Source organism: Embiotoca jacksoni, unplaced genomic scaffold (genome assembly GCF_022577435.1).
Source record: "Embiotoca jacksoni isolate LCO1_2020_lvr unplaced genomic scaffold, fEmbJac1.0.p SCAF_34, whole genome shotgun sequence".
NCBI classification, from domain to species: domain Eukaryota; kingdom Metazoa; phylum Chordata; class Actinopteri; family Embiotocidae; genus Embiotoca; species Embiotoca jacksoni.
In genome coordinates, this window is record NW_027185386.1 from 2,321,243 (window position 1) to 2,327,376 (window position 6,134).

Genomic DNA, 6,134 nt, shown 5'->3' on the forward strand with positions numbered 1-6,134 from the left:
AAAAGCTTCAGCGGCTGCTGTTTTTAATTAGATAAGAGTTGTTGGGCGCCGAACACTTCACAGAATTGGGTGATGAGGAATAACTTTAATCCATTTCATCCTGAACAGGGTCACGGTGGGGTGAGGGGGGAGGTGGGGGGGGGGGGGTATCCCAGGCACCCTGGACCGGTCGCCCGTCCATCTCAGGACCAACACGTGGAGACGGACGGAAACAAAGTCCACTCTCACTATCGTGAACACCGACGGGCCGCTTTGATTTCACACTTCCACCAACGTTGTGCTTCGTCTTCTCCAATAACCTGCTTGGCTGTAATTTCTAGTCTTGTTGGAATTTATCTTTGCATTATCTGACGGTAACACGTGCCATTGTCGCGTGTCTGTCTACCGCTGCCAAGATGAATGGACCTGAGGGGAATTTACAGAATCACCAATTAACCTGAGATTGCGTGTTTTATGTTTTGGATATTGGGAGGAAGTACCCGGAGAGAACGGGGAGGAAGTACCCGGAGAGAACGGGGAGGAAGTACCCGGAGAGAACGGGGAGGAAGTACCCGGAGAGAACGGGGAGAACATACAAACTCCTCCCAGAAGGGCTCCAGGCCTTTTCCTTGGCGACCTCACCAGCCACGGAGATGTGTTTTCCTCATGAGACACGATCTGCTCGCTCGGGCGTTTTTTAACTCGGCTCATGTTTAGGGAGCGAGAGTGATGCACGTTCAGGACAATTCAACCGCGTTGTCCCGTTCTTTTGAACGAGAAGAGCCGGTTTCCGCGTCCGGCTTTCTGCGGGAACAGAAAAAACACAAATCCACAGCAACGGCTCTGCGTTTCCTGCCGACTCTCCACCTACCTGCTCATCGTCTCCATTTGCCAGCAGGTGAGAGATGTCGAGGTGGTGAGGGTTGTTCATCGCCGCCATCCCACACACTGCATTAAACACTCACATCCCCCGTCGCGCTGCCGTACACTCAGATGCCCACACACATCGAGAGGGCTGCAGGTGAAACAAGTGGCTGACAGTTACAGTATATATATATATATATGTATATATATATATATATGTTGGAGCCTGTAATGTGCAGTGAGTCCATTTATAGCGGTAGGAGTCGGAAAAAAAAGTCATGCACCACCATCAGATGCTGTGCTGGAGTTTTTCTCTTGTGTTTAAATGTTTCTGTTGAACATGTGGGAAGATGAATCGGTCCAAAAACTCGATGCTAAAGATGCCAGATGTTGAATTTTGATATTTGCAGGCTTTGTACTCGAGATCTCAGAGGACAAAACAGCAATTTCATCCATTGAATGATTACACTCTCTTGCGAGGCTGCAGTAATTTTGTTTGGGGGGGGAGGGGGGCAGCATGAAGGATTTTGGCAGCAGAGAAAGTCACTAACTAGTGTGTGAAATTCAATTTCACTACAGTGCTAATTGAACTTCGGCTAATTTAACATTTTTCTGGTAATTAATGCTGAGAGCTTTGTGGGAAACAACTTGAATTTGAGCTGTTACAGTTTATTTGCTCTCCATTTTGCCCTCTTCAGTAATTTGGATGGTAAACGTTGGAAATGGGGAAGTTTAGTCACTAATTTAGACTTGTGTATGTGAAAAAAAAAATCCAGCAGGGAGAAATAGTGGATAAGATGAAAGATTCAAGAATCAACTACGATATGCTTTCTGTAGTAATCAGCAGCTACAGGTCGCTAAATAGCGTGAGCTGGAAACACCGTCTGGTACAGGCCGAGACAAACGCAACAAACAAGGTGGCATAAACGGGATTTCGCAGCGTGGAAGACAAACGGAGATGTGTAAACACAGGGGAGTGATTAGGAAATGGGGAACAGGTGAGCGTGGGTGTGGTTGAACCAGGTCGGGGAAAACCTGAGGGCCTGTGGTGGACGGCTGATCTTGGAAATGAGAACGGACCCGGATGGCAGAATAAACACAACCAGGTCGAGTATCTGGTTACAACATACATTGTGTTACACGACTGAGCTCGATACCGGCCTCCACTTCACAATGATGCCCCGAAGACCTCTCACGTAAACACCGTGGAATATCACATCCTATCAAATTATAGGATATTTTCATTTATTTATACAGACGAGTGACACACAAAAGGAAAGTCCTGAATAAATGCTTCTGTACCGGCCGCGAGGACTCGCTCGAAGGGTTCGATGGAAACGATGTGGCTCATATGTAAAAATATGCGCACGCCATCCTCATGTTGAGTTTCAGACACTTGTGCAGCCACTTTTGCTCCAGACTGAAATATACGAACACTTGTTGGATGGATAACCGTAAGATGTAAACATTTATGATGATGATGACGATGAATCCTACTGACTGTGATCATGATCCCCTGATTTTTCCTCGAGAACCACGACAACACTGAAAAACAAGAGAGGAAAACTGCTTCCCGCGAATCAGAGGAAAGTTAATACACCAAAAAAAAAAAAAAAATTGCAAATGTTTTAATATGACCTTTTGACCTTTCCAGGGAACCGCAATTTTGTGATCGCAATAATTTAAGCAATCTCCGCAGTATTCTTGCATGAGTTTACGATTTAGCAAAATTCCCGTGATTTTTCTGCAAAATAAATATCGTCAACAGAAGATCTGCCTAACGTCGCCTTTCTGAACAAAACGTGGCTTTATTTACAAAATTAACTCCTCATTTACAATCAGCGAGGCTCCGCTTCCTTTTCTTAGTTTGATCAAAACAAACTCTGAACACCGGAGAAAACGAAAGTGACGGGGTCTTCTCGTTCAAATGAGGAAGACTGTATGTCGTATGTATGTATGTATATTTCTGTGGTGTGCAGCATGTTTATGATCACAGGACCTCATTATGTATTATTCTTTATTAGGTAGCGCTTGAAATTATTAGTTTTTTTAAATGTGTCTCTAATTCCCATAATTTTAACGCAAAAACTCACTAAAAACTTACGCAACTTACATCGTGACTTTTTTTTTTAGAAAGTTTCCCGTAAAATCAAAACATTTTTATTGCAACAATCACAAAAAAACCCAACATTATTTATTTATTGTCTGACTGGGTCTCTGTGAGTTAGATCAATAAAAGAGTCGGGAAACATCTGCGTCTATCCCCCCCCCCTCCCCACCCCTATTTTTTTTTTCTGTGTCATCATTCAATATGCTTCATCTCCTTTTGTCGATGTATCCTGTCGTTGCCCCCCACCCTCCCCCCCTTCGCACAATATTTCCTCCTGCGTGGGAGGTGGAGGTGTCGCCAGGAGGCAACGGCACCAAAAGCCAATCGGTCTTCTCAGGGGGGATGAAACAAGAGATCTGACCCGTCTCGCCGGTCGCTTTGATTACATCCTTCGCCCGTCGAGTCGACCGTGACACGACAACCAGACTCCATTCACAGTCTGCGTGATTCTGGGAAGAAAAAAAACAACCCGAGGTTGCGCTCAACGTTTGCAGGCTGCTTACACATGCAGAGAGAGAAAAACCCAGACACACACACAGAATAAAAAAGGATATCACATACACACTCCCCTGCTGTGATCTCCTCGCAGACTTGTATGGAGTCACATGCTGTCAGCGTGGACGGACACGTTCCCGAGCACATGCCCTCCGTCTCCTCGCTCTTATCCCTTTTCCTGACTCTGGTTTTTTTTTGTTTTTTTCCCCACTCTTTCGTTCCTCTCTCCATCCTCTGTTCTTTGTCTTTTTAAACCTAAAATCTGCTGTGTGGACGCTCACGGGCCCGTCTTGCAAGAAAAATGATGCGAGTCAGAAAAAGTCAAAACATAATGGACAAGCGAAAGTCCACACAGGAACAACCGAGCATTTTGCCCTCTCATTTTTCCATGACACAGAGCGTAAACAATCTGGACCCAGCGGAGCGCCTCATTAAGCCGCCGCCGTCTGCTCCCATTGCAGCGTTCAGGTGATTGGAGTTACCACCGTTGAGGGAACGACTGAAATCAGAGGAGAAGAAAGTGATTATTCACTGCGATTAACTCTGACTGGCGTCTCTGAAATCTGCAGGTTCATCGGTGTCCGTGCTACGATAAAAATAAAAAACCTGTTCACTGTAACACGGGACAATTATCGTCACGACTTAGTGAGACCTTTAAGTCCTTATCGTGGAGGTTTTCATTGAAATGATGACTTAACACACATTTATTTCAATGAACACAATTGGTGACTAAGCTTGGCTCGTTTTGCGTTTGCAGTATTAATAACGGAGCGAGGTGGGCGTCGGTTGATCAAGAACAAAATATATATATATTTCCAATCGACCCTCCGTTTGGTGATGCGTTTTTTCATCAGCTAGCGGTGGCTGCTCCGCCAAGGAGGGTGGGCAGAGCTAACGCAGCAGGCTCGCTCTTCAACTGCCAACTGACCAAATGTCCAAAAATAATATAGAATAAATTTGAATAAAGTCCCCCCCCCCCAAAAAAAAAAAAACAAAAAAAAAAACACACTTGCAATACCACTTATCGCCATCGGTGCCGCCAAAGAGACAGATACCCTGTTTCGCTCCCACTATGTAATACACCAGGGATTTGCAGCTTATTGTTCAAATATGAATGGGATATGGTGACTTTAACAAAATTATTCCCACTGATGAATGCACCATTTCCAGGAAATACTAGTTCCAAGAAGTTCAAGTCTCTATTTAAAGGGATTTTTAAACCAGATTCTGTGTCCTTAAAGTTACAATCACTACTTTTGTTTTAGTGGCCAAATGTTTTGAAAAATAAACTTTTAATCGCATTACATTCCCGTCCAAAACCAGACGTTTTTTAAGCCAAAGCACTAAAAAGCCATGTTGCAGGTGGGGGAAGAGATGCTGTTCATGGGTTTTTATCTGCACGCTACTTCCTGAACGCTGCCGGTGTAAAAATCTTTGCATAGGATTGATAACACATCCGAACCGGAGCGGCTTCATTTGCCTCTTGTGGTTCTGAGTTGACCGATTATCTCGGGTTACGTAATCAGTCTGAGCTAGCTTTTAGCTTTTTGTTTTTCATGTCTTACAAACATGCAAACCGACCAGCGGCCTTCTTAAATGAGCAAAGCGAATGTTAACTGTGTTTTCATGCGCTCGGTAATCCGTCCGCTGGCAGAACTCCACTTTAAGTCCTGAACCCGAGTTGGAGGAAGTTTCTGTGCTGCATGAGCCGGTTTAATACGTCGGCGAGCCAACTATCGCAACTGGGTTTCTCAGATTAGGTAAGTTCGTTTACATCGTCTGATCACCCGGTTTGTTTTGACGAACGGGCTGAGAGAGCTACGTTTTTCTCAAAGGTTAAAGTGAGGCGCGGTGATTGTGCAGCTGAACGGACGACGCGTCCACGCCGCCTCCTCCGGGCCCGTCGGTTTATTTCCGGTGCGGCCGCGGCAGCTGTGCCGTCCTCCTGCCTTCGGGCGGGCGTCTGCAGAGCCAGCAGAGGCTGCAGAGCAGAGAGAGTGTGTGTGTGTGTGTGTGTGTGTGTGTGTGTGTGTGTGTGTGTGTGTGTGTGTGTTTCAGGATGGAGCGGGGGAGGTGGTGGGGGGGGGGTGGGGGTGGTGGGGGGGGCGTCCTACGGCTGTCTGGTGTTGTCACGGAAGCCTTCTTGGAGACTCGCCAGCCAGCCTCCACACAGGCGCTAATGTCATGACGTTGACAACCCAACGAGCGTTTAGTTGCCATGGCGCCGGATCCGCTCGGCGATATACAAAACGTGTGACAGGAAGTCGTCGGGAACAGATGTCAGCTACGAAGCCGCACGCGAACGCCAGTGAAAATACAGCATGTGTGTTGATATTCGGCCCCCTCTGGATTTACATAATGTGGTTTGTCGCAGAACCTTTACATACAAATATTTGAAGGGCAGTTTCCCCGTCGGCCAGTTATGCACACTGAAACCGTTGATGCAGTCACGGGAAGCTGCTTTCGCTTTTACAAACTCAACAATCAATTATAAGATGGAACTAGATAATTGAATGTATGCGGTGGCATCAGAGAAAGTGAAATTCAGATATAATTAACTTTACGGGGGAAAAAGAAAACAGCTACAAATGTGAAACTATCTGAGCAAAATTCGGTGTTTGCTTTTAGCCTTTTTTTTTTTTTTTTGTGCTCTGCCCTTTATAATCTCCCTCCTGTGACCTTGTGA